We start from the raw sequence: 17,419 nt of genomic DNA on the forward strand, positions 1-17,419 counted from the left end.
TTTTTTTTTCTTCTTCCTCTTGTTATTTTCCCTCCTTCTTTTCTTTTCCAGCTTTTTTTTTTTCCTCCCCCCTCTCTCTCTCTCTTCCATTCACCTATAGGGATAACGCCGGACTACATTTATGGTAAATGAAAGCAAAAACATGTACATCCCGGAGGACACCCTTGAGAACCATCAAGGTATGTGGTGTCATTTTTTATTTTTTTTAAATTTATTATTTATGTGCAACTAACAAACAATCTTAACTGTGCATGAGGGAGGAGAAGGAAGGAGGGAGGGAGGGAGGGGAGAGAGTAAGAGAGAGAGAGAGAGAGAGAGGTATGATGGTCTCCAAATGGGGATGGGATGGGGGGGAGAGAGAAAAAGGAGGAGGCAAGAGGGGAGGGAGGGAAGGAAGGAAAGAGGGGTGTTAGCTCTCTTTCCTCAACAGATGGACACATGCACTTCTCTTTCCTCCACTTTCCTCCTCTGTTTGATTTGATCTCTTCCCTCCCCGCAGCAGTTTTGTGCAGCAAAGTGAACTTGTGCCATAATCACGCAACAAGGGCTGCAGGTAGATGAGGCCTTTCTTTTTTTCTCTCTCTCTCTGGCTTGGTTCAGTCCACACTTGTGGCCCTGTCCACGGGAGAACTGTAGGGTGGGCATATTTGGAGCCAGCAGGCAGCAAGATTATTGTTTTCCAGGAGGGAATGAAAGCAGAAAACGAATTACTTTGGCACATCATCAGGAGGATAAAGTCAAACTGCAGCTGTATGATGTTGCCTGTATGTTTCAGAGCGGTTGCTAAGGAGCTCCATCACTATCGATCCTCCCTTCTTCTCTAATAAGTCACGTTTTAATCCAAGTTTTTGTTCTCCCCCCCCCACCTCCTGCCTCAATGTCCGCAGGGTTTCTTAATCGCAAGAGAAAGCGAGAGAAATTGCATGGCTAGAGATGACAGGTGGCAGTAGGAGGGCCTGCAGGACTTATTTGTCTGCTGAGAATTGGGTTGATGATGTGCTATTTTTTTTGGGGAGGGGGGGTGAAGGCAGCGAGGACAGACACGACTGAAGTTCAACCTTTTTTTTCTTCTTCTTTTCTTTGGAAGCAGGCAGAGAGCGAGTGGAAATCTCTGTGGTCTGTGTTTCGCGGTGTGGAAAAGGGGGTCTGTTTGCATTGCGCAGTATTACGCGTCGCTCCTTTCCACCCACGTTGCAGAGAGCAAGAAAAAAAAAAAAAAAACACACCAGCGATGCATTCGTGGCAATTCAACTCCGAGCCGTTTATTTATTTACCCCGATCACTATTATCATCCTCATAACCACCATCGGCGTCGTCGTCGTCCACAACCAAACGCCACAACCTCCATCACAACCACATACCTCTCTGCCTTGGCGACAGGTTCCATAGCAACAGGGGATGAGGAGGAGGAGGAGGAGGAGGAGGAGGAGGAGAGGGGTGGCGGTGGATGTGTGTGCGCGTGTATGTATGTATGTGTGTGCCAATGTGTGCGTGCATCTGTGTCGCAGCGAGGCACCTTCACCAACAGTTTGCGCCGAGCACAAACTCATCATGTCACCTGCAGAACGATCCGGATAATGTAGCTTGATGAGCAGCATCATGAAGGGCAGGTGTGTGTACAGTCTGGGAGACAGATCACGCTTGATTACAATGATGTCATCTTGATCTATTATTATCAGAGGTAAAAGATGCTTTTGTCCTTTGAAATTTAAGATGGCCCAAAGAAGTGATGGAGCTTTATAACACTTGATGTAAGTGAGAGGAAGCACTGACTTTGAACCAGACCAGAAAAATCTGCTTCACAACTTGTGGTGGTTAACAGGCTGATCTGGATGTGTCTTTCTTCATAGGGAAAGTTTTGTATCACAATTAGGTAGAGCTGATCAACTTTAAATTCTTCTTCTAACACAAAAATCCTGTTTGAGCAAAATTTTCAATCTCCTCAGCTTACTTTTGGGGGGATTCTGAGCAAACATATCTCTGTCTCACATTTTTAGGTGATGTCTAAAAGTCAAATGAATTCAAATGTCACAGCAAAAAGTATTTCAGTTTAGAGATACGGTGACCACAAGCAGCCTCAACATTTTGCGTCAGCAGTTTTGTCGCATTTTTCTACTGGAGAATCATTTACTTGTAAAATCAAAGTGAAACCTTGCTACAAATTCTTTCTCTTTCCTTTTTCTGTTTCTAACACACAAAAAAGTGTTTGAGGAGGATTTTTAGTCTCCATAGTACAGTTTAGTTTTTTCTTTTTTTGTTGGGGGGGGGGACTTCTCGCTGCCTTGTGGTCTAAAAGTCTCTCCAATGAATTCAAATGTCACATCAGAAAGTATTTCAGTTTAAGGGACATGGTACACAAAGGCAGCCACATTTGCTGAAGCCTTTTGCCTGTAAGATTTTTGTACTAGAAACCAATTCATTTGTAAAATCAAAGTGAAACCATGCTCCAAAATACTCCAGATTGTTATTTTCTAACACGAAAATCCTGTTTGAGTAAAATTAGTAATTCCCACAGTATAGTTTTGAGGGGATTCTTAGCGAACATGTCTCGTCACATTTGTAGGTGATGTCTAAAAGTCACTTATCTCTGCCTTATAGGTGACGTCTAAAAGTTAAGCAAGTGAAATCAAATGTCACAGCAGGAAGTATTTAGCTGTAAGTTTACAACACAGGGCTGAGGCCTGTTGCATTTTGTCGATCTTTCTACAGGAGACTGGTTAACTTGTAAAGTCAAAGCGAAACCTTGCTCGAAAATTCTCCAGATTATTATTTTCTCACAGATAAAACTCCCGTCTGAGTTAGATTTTTAGTCTTAGCAGCATGATTCTTAACAAACTTTATCTCTGCATATTTTCGGCGGTGGTTTCAGCACCACGGACAGTTCATCCTTTATTGGTCTATTGACAGCTACATGACAGCTATTAATGAATTACAAAGACACACGTCACGGCTCAGATTTCATTGTTTTTAATCCCTCCGGTCTTTATTACATTCCAAGAATGATAATGGCAAATGACAGAAGCAAGCGTTTTCCGTGGGTCAAAGTCAGCAGCCACATCAAATTACATATGCTAAATTCATCGTGTTGCTCTTCTTTTCCTTTGGTAAGGGCAGCAGTGAAGTGGAGGGGAGGGAGGTGGGGATATTGTAGGAGGCACTTAATGAGTTTTCTTCAAATAAAAGATGATGGCACCTTAGTGGAGTGCAGTTATCACAGAAAACCATCCTCGAACTAAAAGTTTAAGCGGCTCAGGTTTGACGCTAAGCTCGGCAGAGAAGACGAAGCCTTTTCCGGCCCTCTTAGACGCTGCTGTGTGTGTGACCCTGACCTCTCTCTCTGGAAACGGAAAGACAAATTTTTCCTTGAGGGATTCGGCACAACAACAACAAAAAAAAAGACACAGAAAAAGATATCCTATATTGTGACGCTTGATGTTACACTTCCTGATACCAAACACCAGCTTTTGCCTTTTGTATTTGACTCCTTTATCGATACATCTGCTCTGTAATTCAAGCAGAGGGGATGATATTCACAAATTGTGCTGAATAAACCAGTTGCGATGCATAATCTTAGATTCCTGTGAGCAAATTGTGAGACTTTCACACATTCATGAGCGGAAACACAAAAAAAACATGCAGAATTGTTCTTTCCTACTGTACGAGTGTAAAAGATGTGGCTTTGAAACGGATACACAACTGATGAATCCCATGTCATTGCACGCAGAGAGGTGAAATCCTCGCACCTACACTCACACGCTTATTACAGCAGCAGTTTACAGCAGTGTAATCAGCGAGTTGATTTTCCCTGTGGGCATTGTGCCAGAGGCATGATACCTCCGTTAGGGATATTAATTGGTTTCCGATGGTTACCCTGGGGTGCTGGCCACCTGCCAATTCACCTCACTCTAATGACTTGACTTGATATGCTCAGTGATTCCATTGAAGTCACCTCAAAAGGCATGTTGCAACAACCATTGATGTCATCGCTTTATATGGCGTTCTCCACACCGAGCTGTTTTCAGCACTAAATAAAAGCAGCTACGCTCAAAAAAACAACTTTTCAAAAGCGGATTTTTTTTCTAAAAATGCATATATTTGCTGAACTTAGTCCAGTTTTAGTTTGGCAAGAAACACTCAAAGACAATGTCATTAAAGGAAATCCAACTGATCGATGTATGTCTTTTGAGAAAGCAGATCAATTGCACATGGCAAAGTAGTTGCCTATAAGACAACAACTAATCAGCTATTTCTTTCAGAGTGGTTTTAATTAGAATCCACAGGGGCAGAGAAACAGCTAAGCAAGCGAAGACATCCATCAGTCTGCTTGATGGAAATCTGTGCAATTAAGCCCCAATTTAGCTTTAGTCAATCCAGTTGTTGCACCATATCAGGTTGAATTTGATCCCTGGATAGAAACCGATTTTCGAAAGGCTGCATTGTAACTTCAAAAGGCTTTCTTTCAAAATAAAATACATTACCATTCTAACTGTGATGTTTTTTTTATTTATTTATTTATTTTTTTTACAAAACCTGTTTGCTCAGAAACAATTACAGTGAGGTAAAATAACATTGAAGTGGGACCAAAGCTTTCTGTAATTACATCTTCAGTGAAGAAAGAACAATTAAAAAAAGAAAGGTTTTTATATCCAACAACAACCTTGTTAGCGTGACCCATTTTGACAGCAGTACCCTCCCACCAGCCAAATTAACTTGCGTTTGTTTCTGCACAAGAAGTAAATGTGTGTGTGTGTGTGTGTGTGTGTCTATCCATTTCTGCTGGCTTGTTTGTGTCCATGTCTGCGAGTAACAGAAAGACATAGAGACCGAGCCACGGTTTACAGAGGATGTTAACACCTTTAATAATTCAGCATGAAGGCAGAGAAGCTTAAGTAACGAGGCAAAATTGTTGCATGTGTGTTTCAACTTTTATTCGACCAACAAGAGGTTTGCTCCTCAGTTGCTGGACACTGAGCTGTCTCAACGAAACATTTAGAGATGAGACGTTGTTAAGTCGGCGAGCATAGTATCCAATTTTGCTTACTTATGCTACCTAGTTTCGCAGGCTGAGTAGTTCTTGTTTTAATATGTAAATGAACCGTCATATATAAAAATCAGTGAAGTGGCCCTTTAATTCTGTGCTGCTCTTCAGAACCTCTTGACCCGCCTCGAAAGTTAAGGGTCTGCAAAAAGAATCTTGCAAGTTGTGAGAGGATCAGAAATAATGAATATCAAAAATCTATATTTTGAAGGCTTTCCTCTCATCTTTGTCAATTCTGAAGAAATTCTGCGTCATTTTACCAATTTAGGCCTCTAGAAGTGTTTCAAAAGATGAGTTTGAAAAGGAAAGATAACGCTTAGATGGAGCCGAGTCGAGAGTCTGCAAACAGGTGTCGCTTTTAATAGCTGTTTTATAAAAACAGCCGGTAACCGATACCTCACATTGTCTGGTTTCAGGCTTTATAAGACTGTACAATAGCATAAAAGTATAGATTTAGCTCAGAGTAGATCCAGCATGTGTGTTTAAGGATGTATTAGTCACAGCGAGGTTACAACAGCCGTAGCGGAGGATGTAATGAGCGATTAAAGGCCAATCAGCATTAAAGAAGTTTATATCAGCGTCTCCGAGTGTGTCATGACTTTAACTTAAGGATGTGACTCAACAACAGCTGCTCTTAACGTAAAACACCATCTGAGAGACAAAAAAAAGCCAACAACACATGGATGGCAAGAAAGAAAGAGAGAGAGAGCGAGAGAGAGGAGGGGAGGGGCAGAGAAATAAGAGAAGCGAATGACAGATTGCATTAAAGGAGATAAAAGAGAGGCAAGATGGAGAGAGTAGAGAGCAGAGAGAGGGAAAAGAAAGGACGGAGCGAAAAAACACAGCCTGGCGAGGAAACAGAGGGAGCAAATGGAGGGAGAAAAGAAGGGAGCTGTTGAGGAGAGAGGGGAATAAAGGGATGAAATGAGCACCAAAGAGGGCGAGCGGCGGGGAGGGTGGGATGGGGGTGAGGTGGGAGAGAGTAAAAAGAGGAGCGACGGGAAGAGGAGGAGAAGGAGGGAGGATTATCCGTGACTCTGTCTTGCTTAAGCCTCTGGTTGGGTATTGGAAATCTATCCAGAGGCTGTCCTCTGCTCTTAGCGCTATCGGGCCTCAGTCTTCATTTCGGGTGGGACAATACGCCAACACCGGCAGCACAGAGAGAGTCTGCAGCTGCAACTGGCTGACTGCCCACATGCATTGTGCCTGCTTGGCTGCCTCCGTCTGTGTGTGTCTGAGTGTGTGTTTGGACATGTGTCCTACCGCTCGAAAACACACACACACACACACACACACAGACGCACACACTCGTCCTCCTATTCTATTGATCTGGCTGAAGCCACCAGTGGAAATAATGACTCCAGACCTGTAGCATCTTCTGTTCTACTCCCCACTCTGCTCGCTCTCCCCTTTTCTTTTTCTCTGCCTCCTTCTCTCACTGCCTGTTTTTGATATTCTCTGCCTCTGATTGTTCACCTTAGCTAACCCTCAAATTTATAGGCTGCTCTTTGATGAGCAAATTCATATGTAAGTGCTCAGTCAGATTCATTGCAGGCTTCATTTTCACTCAGCTCTCGGTTTTATTTACTCAGTAAAACCTGCAGCAATGGTGTCAGTGATGGACGCCATGCATTGATGAAAATATTGGTATTCTTTGAGCAGCACTGAAGGCACTTTGTAGACAGTCTTCCTTTTGATTGGTGGCTCTTTTTTGGGCAGACACCAGAGAAATGCTGATTGATTGTTTAAAGGGGTTAAAACAACCATTGTTTGCACATGTACAGGGTTTCCAGAGGTGGTGGTGTTGTCGCTGCTTTTCAGGAAACCAATCATATATGAGATTGGGTGGGATTTGTCATCTTGATATCCGAGAAAGCTGAGGTGAAGCTTGTTACAGATGAAAGATCTGTCTTCCGACATGCAGCTAAAAAGGTGTATTTTTACCCATGATAGTAGTTTTGGCTCCTAAACTTCACCAAGTAGTTTTGTTAAATTCAGCAGCACCAGTTACAGCATCTAAAGCCACTTCACGTAAGTTCAAGACCTCACATTGTTGTATTATAGATCGAAACCTAACAAATTCAAATCATTCCCTTTCAGCAGCTCTCAGTAAAAAGCAAAACAAAAACCCCAAAAACCAAAAATCTCCCTTTAGGAAGACAAAACCTTCAGCAGAACCAGGCTCAGGGAGGTCACATGTCTGCTTCGACTAGTTGGAGTAAGAGTCAAGGGAACAGAGAGGAGCGGGATAACAGATAGAAATCAGACAATTGCCTGGTTTAATTGCCTAAATCGAACCAGACAGTGACTTAAACGAAAACAATGAGTCACAGAAACTGAATCATAAGTCTAAAAATAGTGAGTGGGACACAAACCTCACTGTTCTGGGTAAAAGTCTTTCTTTTCCCTAATACCCTCATTAGCAAACATTCTTATAAGTCTTTTGGTTTGGAGTCACTGACCTATTCTTTCATTTAGGTATGAGGTTGTGTTGTATAACAACAATTAGGTGGTAGTAAAAAGTATTGAGCCTCCTCTCCGTTGATTCGGGACATCAGGGAGTTAATTTTTTCTAACTAATTACTATATTCTCCTCAAAAGATGCTTGAACAGAGCATCAATCATGGATAATGAAGAACTGTGCGGTATTTTCAGCTGCACAAAGTGTTCAGTCTGTATGTAACGTGGGATTGTCTAATAACACAAAAACACACTGCAGCACAGTCACATGTATAGTCCTATGTACCTACAAATATAAGAAATGTGAGCAAAACTATAAACAAGTTCTACATCGAATAGAAGAGAAAAGACTTGCAATGCTGAAAATCTATAACCTATAATACATAACTTGATTACTCCCACACTGGAACCAAGCCTGACTGTATAGAAACTGGTTAAATAAACATACTGGTTCCTGTATCGTGTGACCCCTGCAGCCTCTGAGGAGTGCTTCATGTGTGTTCAGAGCTTCTACTGCCCACTTCTGCTACAAAAGTGATGCTGCTGTTTCTATGTAAAGAAGAAAAAACAACAACTTAACAGCTGTGTTCCAGTGTGTCCCCCAAGTTGGAGGAGAGGCTGAAGAATGAAGGGAGACAGGAGTAGAAAGCAGTCTATATTATTCATGCCCCGCCATGCATTTCTCCCCCCGTCTCTATCTCATCTGCCCTCTCTCTCTCTCTCTCTCTCTTCCCTTTCTTCTCTCTCCATCTCACAAAGTGTCTTTAACCATCTTTCCCTATAGATGATTCGCTTTGTTTTTCTCTCTTTTGACCTCATCCTGCTTGTCCATCAGTGTTCATCCAAGCCGAGGATAATGTTCAGTGAGGCTGCATTTCCTCTCCTCTATAAATTAATCAGTCCATCTGCATGCATTTACTGTAACAGTAGATCTAACCACAAAAAAACAAGATATAAAGCAACATTTATGGTCCCACTGGAGAACTCTGGCTGTACGCTCAACACAGAAAAACACTGCACAACATAAAGTGGACAAACCGCAAATCCATACACTTAAAAGTGCAACTTTCCTAATGCATATGCAGTAAGAGCTGAAGTAATGACTGCGATATAGTTTCCTACGAATGCTACTAAAAAAAATGCTGCGGTGTGTGCGGATGTGATTTAATCTGAAAACTGTGTAGTTGTGTGTTCGGGGAAATGGTGTGTGCTGTAATGAGTAAAAGTGAGAATTCGTGATAGCTGGGATTTTTTTGTGCACTTTTATCTTCTTTTTTTTTAGTATTTTAGGTCACTTTTTGACTACATATTAAATATGTGTGACTGTGTCTATGTAGTGCTACTTTTAAAAGCGGCATAGTTTCAGTAAAAGTAATCTTTGATAGCCAGATCTACCTCCACAGTGCTGTATCAGTGCTGTAGAATGATCTGACTGCACCTTGTTGGAAAAGTGTCTTGGCTTTTATGTATTTCTTTCAACCAATCAGAGTCATTTTGGACTAAGTTGCAAAATACTGTTTTAGTGCACAGAGGGAGGCAAGACCTGCCATTAAAGTGGCAAATTCAGTGAAAGAACCAAGAAGGGCTGCCTTGTTGTATGAGCAAAGTCTTTGGCAAAACTTGTCATTTTTAATGTGTAGGTTGGTGCTTGGACTTTGGTGTTGGTTCCCAAAGTAAAAGAGAGTTTGAAAGTGGTTACATGTACACAAGATGCCTGGAAATCGCAGGCTTTAACCCAAAGTCTACATTTGGTGAGTCAGACCAGCACCAGTGGGACCAACACAAAAGCAGCAATCCAAACCGTTGGTCTTTGGCGGGGACTTCTTGTCAAGTTTAATAGAAAGATAAACGTCGAATGGATGTGCAATGTTACTGTTGGAGCACTCCACCAAATTAATGCAGCACAATATGTTATGTATATTGTATCACTTGTTATATTATGTGGTCATTGAAATGATAATAATGAATTGTATCAGTGATGGCGATCTGGGAGGTGACCACCTCTGGAGCAGTAATAAAAGACTTTAGATCTTATCTCGGCTCGTCTTGTACAGTACTGTGCTCTCCGGTGCTGTCTGTGCCGGAGGAAGATGGGTGTGTATGTTTTAGCAGCACAGAAAGTTTGGCACTTTCACATCGGTTATGCAACAGTGAATCTTAGCTAGCAGACTCTAAATAATTACACTGGAAGAACAGAAGGGGGGACAGTCAACAAAGATGATGGAGATGTTTTAAACCAGCAGCACCATAAAGTTCCATTTTCTGCCTGAGAACCGTCTTTTTATGGCACTGAGAAGGCTTGACGCATGCTGATTTGTCGAAAGGCATCCTTCATTTGTCACTCAGGTGTGCCCTCTTTGAAGAAGCTCTTCAACCCGAAGAGTGTTTGACACCTGAAAATGCCAATACTTTAAAAAAAAAAAAAGGATCCTTTTATAGTTTGTCAGCCAAGGACTTGATACTGTTCTGGTGTTCCTATAAGTTTGATCCCCTTCGCTGCAGGTTTACTGCTCACCGCTTTCCAGTAGAAAAGTTTCTGATTCTTAAAGAGTCCATAAGAATCATATTTACAGGTTTATCATTTTATTGTTGGAATTTACTAGAATATGTTTACATGCTTCTTAAACACAAATTATTTTTCTAATACCATGCGTTACTACAGCATCGCTTTTCAACCGCTATCCAAAATGTTCCGTTTTAGCTCCTGTCTCTTTCGTGACTCTACATGGAAAGCCTCAGGTGGGTCAGTTCACCCACCAAAAGTCAACTTTGGCTACAAACTGTAACCTCAAATTTCTGTGCAGAGAAGCAGGAGCAGATCCAAGCATGAAATAATCTGCAAGGATGCTGATCATTCTTTGTTTAAGAGCCAAAGTAGCTGCTTATGCAAATGTGTTACATAGTGATGTAGATAAGTGACAAAAGAAAACCCTGGATTTCAAACGAGGCGTTTCAGGCAAGTAAGGAGCATTGTTTTCTGTGGGAGAGAATATTTCCTTTTGGTTTTGGGCTTTGCAAGTTTGCAGACCTTTTACATGCACAGAAAACAGTGAAGCAAAGGAAAAGACCCCTAAAGCAAAGTTGGTGTTTGTAGCATTCTATTGCTTTAAGAACAGATCAGCTTGACACTGCATTAACCTCCCAGTAATGACTTTAACACAGATAAATGCACACTTGATGCCAACTGTGATCAGCTGTCACACAGAGTGATTGTTCACAAATAAATTAAGGGAGTAAAAATCCAATATTAACATTTGAAACACAGCAGCATGCTTAGCAAAATGATTAGCTTAAAAGCCCCTGAAAAACTTGGTTACAAACAATAGCCTATAACATCAAATATTCATGACTAAATATGGAACAAAACGCTCAGCTAATCTGATTCATCAGGTTCATGTGGGTGGCTTTATCCGATTTGGCATTTCGCCTGCTAACATTAGCAAACAGCCCCTAAACTGTCGTCAGACTTGGACCTGAATGTTTTTAAATCTTGATTGGTGCACGTACATGGCATCGTTTACACTGAGTCATGCCTCATTCTTTTTTTTTTAAGTTATTTTTTTGGCTTTTGTGCCTTTATTGGATAGTAGAGAGAGACAGGAAAGTGGAGGGGAAGAATGGGGGAAGGACCTGCAGCAAAGTGTCGGTCTTGAACTCACTACTACTGCATCAGGGACTTTAGCCCCTGTACATGGGACACCAGCTCAACCAGGTGAGCTATGGTGGCGCCCCAAGTCAGGCCTAGTTCAAACTGTAAGAAAAGTATAGACAAATCTGACCAAAAATCTGCCATGTCAAGCAACCGAAACTACATCACTTGTGGCTGAAAGTTTGATTTTTGTGTATGGTGGAGCCCAACAGCTCATCGTAGAAAGATAATCAAGGAAAAAAGGCCTTTAATGTACAATAAAGTGGGCAGGATTTCTTGTAAATGGGCTGAAACATACTTAATGAATGTTATCATCATTTGACTTCCACATCCTCATATTTACCATAATCAAGTTTAATTGTATCGATTTTTTGAGTAGCTTTTATTTGTTTTAAACGGTAAATACAGTTGAAAATGGCACACAGTGTGTAACATTGTGCCTCTGGCCCATTTTTCTTTCACATAACATATTTCTTCCATTCTTACACCCAGCGACAAGTTTAACTACTGCTTGTCAGCTCACACCCAACTCTGACCTACGTTACACTTGAGTACACAGGCATGAAGTGTCAACCGTTGGCGGACGCACGTTTAAAAGTGCATCTACAGTCTAAAGAGCAGCCGTGCCCTTTGTTCCAGCTGAGCGTTCAGGCTTTTGGGGCTGAGCCGTGCGGGCTGCAGGGATGATGAAACCGCTGTCCTCATTAGCGCTTCTAATCCCGCACTCATCACGTACAGTATGTGCAACAACAGCAGCGGCGGCGGTCCATACATTTTCATCCGCACGCTCACGAATGGCTGGACGCCGTGTCGTGGTAATCTATTTTTCATGAGGCTAATTTCGGCATGTGAAGGAGAAAGAGAGGGAGGAGTGAAGGGAAAGAGGGAACAAAGGTGCAGGAAGGGGATGAACATTACTCACTGTTGGATTCTCTGCATGAAAACTATCAGCTTCCTGACAAAATGGGAGATTTGTGTGACCTGTCGCTTTAAGAAAGTGTTTTCTAATTGATGCCACATTAACGATTCTGCTTTATGAACTGCAGTGCATGAATTGCAGCAGAGAGCGAGGGTGAACTGAAGATATGTAGTAAGGTCTCTTATTCCCAACAACTTGGCCAAAATGGTTTGGAATTTCGGTCTCTTTAGCAGCTTGTAATGGTGTAAAAATTGTGCTCCGTGGGTGAGAACATGACTTCAAACTCCCTCAAGAAAGCATCCTCACTCAAGAGTGAGCGAACGCGTCTTGCGGAACCGTGTTTCGACACCTTTGTCTCTCAGGAAGTGAGGTTTGAAGAACAAAGGATGTACAGTGGCGTGTTTTTATCAGGATCTCGGTCGCGGCAATCTTGTTAGTCGGTCCTCTGGTGGGTTTGTCATGGATGGATAGCTGCACTGCAGAGAAGGTGGTCTGTCACCATAGGCCTTTGCACACACAAACACACAAACGTACACTGCTGCGAGCGTCACCCTGCTGGGTCACAGCACCCAGGCAAGATAGATTAAACTTCGAGTGGAGTGATGCAGCTCTCGGTGTTTGTTTGTGTGTGTGTGTTTTGCTGCCTCTGGGTGTGTGTAGATGTGCATTTTTTTGGGGCGGAGGGAGGAGGAGGAGAAGGCGCTTTCTTCTGTGTGCATTTCTTGGGCCGAGAGCTGTCAGTTCCCGTCTTGCAGCTAAGAATCATGGGTTACAAAAGCCTGTTGTGTAGCCTGGGGCGCAGAAACACTTTCTGTTATTTTTGCTATTATGCAGCCAGACTGGAAAAGGTTAAGTAACACTTCAGCATAAGAAAGCAAAGGGCAGTCGGTCTAAAGATGCCATCTTGTTCCGAACGGCGCCATTGCCGGGAAGGGCGTCTGCAAAAACCTTCGATTACATTCAGCAGCGGTGTGCTTTTTTTTTTTCCACTCCAAGTGTTTTCTTGCTTTCTGTAACATCTAAACATGGAAAGTGTTGTAGAAAGGTCAGGGTTCGACAAGCAAACTATAGCTGAAATACCATTCTACAGCCTTGTACAGCTCCTACTATCTGCGCAGAATGAATCTAAAATATAGGGAGTCCATCCAATATGGACGAGCAAGTCTGCTTTTGAAATGCTGCAGGTATGTCTGATTAGTGCCGAATTGTATACCAGGAGCCTGAATGGTTTATTCCTTTTCATTTCATCATGACAAGCTACTAAATGTGCAGAAAACTGGGAAATAGTTTGTATATTAACACTATGCCCAAGGTTAAAGAGGTAATTAAGTGATGGGAGTTACGAGAGACAGATCAAACAGCCATGTCTTGACTTTTACGCCTAAGCAACACTTGATTCTGTAGTTCCCATCATGCAGCTCAGTCGTATCAGACCCTCCCTACATGTTAAGCAATTTAGAGTATAAAAAAATGAAGAAAATTCCCCCTTGAGACAGAAAAGAGATTATATAACTGGTTACCCAGGCTGAGTAGTTTTCCTGGTGACAGGCGTGCGTAAAATTGACAGAGTGTCCCTTTAAAGCCTCTGCTGATGCCGCCTTATGGTTTTTCCAATGAAGACAACATGAAGAAACGCCACAGATGGATGCGGCCTGTCATTAACTCGATTAACACGCATCGGCTCCTGTGTTGAATGGTGTCCATGGCAACAAGCGACCGAGCAGATAAAATTCAAAACAACAAAAAAAAATAGTTTACGATCCATGTGTTTCCGATCTGAACCGGGCTTTTGTTGCTGTTTTTCTGTCTGCGCGTCTGTTCTTTTCATCACGACGACGAATATTCAGAAAATCTCGCTGTATTTTTCGTTCGCACTCCAATGACCCCTAGTTATTATGATTTTTTAAAAAATTTGGTGGCATCATCAGTCCTGTCTTTCTCTTCTCCAACTCTACCTTGAAATGTGCCAGTTGTGTGCTTCAATTCCTGCCTTTTCCCTCTTTTCATAATAAGACAAGGGTAAGGTGTTCTGGTATGAAATGACCCAACTATATAGGCCATAAGAGTGTCCTTGACTGTGTGTGTGTGTGTGTGTGTGTGTGTCCCCTGCCATCCCATCTATCTAGGCCAGTCTTGATGCGTGTGCTCCATGGACCACTTCCCCACAGACTGCACTGTATATGTGTGTGTGTGTGTGTGTGTGTGTGTAAAAGAGAGAAAGTTAGTGTGTGTGTCTGTATAGAGCAGTCCACTTCCCAAAAGACCAGACTCACTTTCACACTCTGGAGTTATAATGGCTAAAACAGGCTTGCTACAGGACTCCTTTTACAGTGTGTGTGTGTGTGTTTCCATCTCCAGAGCTGCTCCTATAACCAGGTCCAGAAGCAGGGAGGCTAGTTTTAACTGTTTGAGTGTGTTTCTGTGCATCTGTGGCACCGCTTTTGAGCTCTGAAAATGGATTCTAGTGTGTGTACAAGACATGCCTGTTCATACTGAGTTTTCTTGTATATGTTCAAGGCATGTTTAATGTATTTGGAGTCTCATACACTTAAAGCCTCTCAAGTGTACGTTCTCACGCAGAATGCAAAACATCTTCACGTCAGCCTTGCACAAAATTGATTCTGCAAGCGTGCGTCTGTGGTTTATACCAAAGTCACCGAGTATGGAAATGAGAGTGAACACACATTCCATTTCGGCCAAGCGAAGGCAGATAGTAGGCGTGGCGGTAGTTCAGATGTAACTGTGGCTATTCGTCTTTTTTCCCCCCCTCTTCTCTTCTTTTTTTTTTTTTTCATCTCCTCTCTCCACCTTTTACTTCAGCTCATCTCCCCTTTGCATCTGTGATTTGTATTCCAGATCAATATGTCTGAGAGGAAGGGAGAGAGAGAGAGAGAGAGAGAGAGGGGAGATGATGAAGAGGTTTTTTTGGGGATTGGCTTGGCGCCTGTAGTGATGTCATCAGAGCAGGAGGCGCGGCATCGCCTGTCTGTTGTCATGTCAACCAAAAGAGATTCGGCAAGCTCATAATAAGGGAGAGATAGATGGATAAAAGGAGGGACGGAGAGAGCGAGATGTTGGAGTTTTAAATAATAACGCAGCATTTGGTTTCGCACCTTGATGCTAAAAACACTCCTTCTGTCCTCAAGTGTACCTCGACTCGCAAAATGTCACAGTCGGGTCCTGTGCGTGCATGCGTCTAGGTCGCGGTGTGATAAAGTTGATGATTAACGACATTACCTCAATGTGGCAGACGGGTAACCATGGTGACACCACATTAAACAAACACCATGTTCCAACAGGGACACTCAGAGAGAGGCAAAGAGGCAAGGAGAGAGGGTGCAGGAGGGAGACGGATGAGGTGAGAAAGATGGAGAGAGGAAAAAAAATAGAAGGAGGAGGGTAGTTTTTTTTTGTTTTTTTTTTTTGCCTGGTGATTCATTGTGATCGTCCTGATCGCTTGCTCGCCAACAACAGCCGAGGTCGGGATAGAAATCGGACCTTTAAAGGGTCTCCTCAGTCAAATGTAATGAATTGCCACCGTGTCAGGAAGGAATGACATAACTGCTTTTCTATTTGTTCCCGGCACCGCTTCATGGTCACTCGTGACTGATTCAATATCCCTCGGTTTGTGAAAGCTGTTACAAACCACGTATGATTTAAAACAATTCCCTCTAATCTCCGTCTATTCCTCATCCTTTTTCGATCACCTTTCCTTCTCACTTCACCCACACTCGCTCTCTCTCTCTCTCTTCCTCTCGTGTCCCTCCTCCGACTGCTACTCCTGTTTCCGTCTCCCTGGTCTTTCGCTAATGAAGCTGAGACCTGCTTGGGGCCATTTTCCTCTCTATCAATATTCTATGCCAATTACCGAGGTTTGGCTTATTAACGCTGACACAGGCAACCGTGCCACACCGCTCAGCCCTCACACACACATGCGTGCATCCACCGCGGCAAAGGTAATATGTAAAACAACAAGCGCACGAGGGCACGATGTCTCGCATATCTGCCAGCAGGTATTTGTGGATCTTGTCTGAGTGGTGTCGATAGGTCGTGCGTGTAATTTCTTAGATGATGCTTCTGGGAATTTAAATGTGAAAATGTGTCTAATATCGTCCCACTGGGAGAGTCTGGAGACGCCGCTACAAGACAGACATAGATGTAAACATGGACGAAGCCTCCGTGACATCACCCGTAGGTTTCTCGAGCAGTGGTTTTGAGAGTTGCTGTGGTGGCTCTTGGCAGTGGCTGACTCGTCCTAACTCACAGCTCAGCCAAAAATGAGCAAAGACCTGGAGTTAGGCCAAAGACTGTCCTGTGATGGGGTCCACCTGTTACTCAGAGTGGCTCGGCCCTTAATGATGCATAACTTCACGCCATAATACAATTTAAACATGTGAGTTGTATAAAAAGTCACTCATTGTACAGTTGTCATGAATAGAGAAATTAGACATACAGAGCAAAATATTTGTTATATGAGGCTGTAAACACCAATATTTCTGCTGTAAAGTTGGACATTTTAACATGGAGGTCTATGGAGATTGAAGACAGTCTCAAGTGGCCATTCGAGGAACTGCGGTTGTTGCCACGTTCTCTTACTACAGCTACATATCATCATCAAAGGATTACTAACTACGAAGTTTGTTGTTTTTTTACTAATGACAGCAACGTGTACGGGCTCTGTCATTTAGATTATCACCCCTCCAGTGATGCAAACACGGTTGCTGGAGGTGTTTTTGCAGTGTTGCTGCGTTATGTGATAGTGAACCTCTAACAGCGAACGAAGCATCTTATATGTGGAAGTGATTAATGAGGCTCTTTGAGTGCGTGGGTGTGTGAATTTGCAGCTTTTAGCAAACTCCGGGAGATTAAAAATGTATACATGCTGCATATGACATTAACTGATTCCAGCAGGCCACATGTATTTTTAACATGTTTGAATATGGCCACGTTTTTAGCAAGCGAGATAATAAATAAATGTTATTCCTGAGCAGTGTGTCACTTTAAAAGAGAAGGGTAGGTGGTTTTTTGGTTAAAAAAAAACCTGCCGGTTCAAAACCAAAAAAAAGTTTGAAGTAAAACAACATGCTGTTTGATGGACTTTATTTTTATTTCTCACTGCAGTATAGTCCAGGTCCTTTATGGAAGCAGCACAACCATGGGTAGAGTTAGAAAGAACTCAAAAATGTCTCTTGTGCAATATAAAAAATGCAAGTGGCCACAGGTTTTTTACTGATGCTGAGCAAAAAATGGTAGATACTATAGAGTTCACTGCTTACTTAATGAGTTTCCACTGTTGTCTCCTCTCTGCATTGCATAAACACAGCCTGCAGTTCAACCCAGTTCAGACGTAGAG

The sequence above is a fragment of the Stegastes partitus genome, unplaced genomic scaffold (genome assembly GCF_000690725.1).
Source record: "Stegastes partitus isolate 25-593 unplaced genomic scaffold, Stegastes_partitus-1.0.2 Scaffold1999, whole genome shotgun sequence".
NCBI classification, from domain to species: domain Eukaryota; kingdom Metazoa; phylum Chordata; class Actinopteri; family Pomacentridae; genus Stegastes; species Stegastes partitus.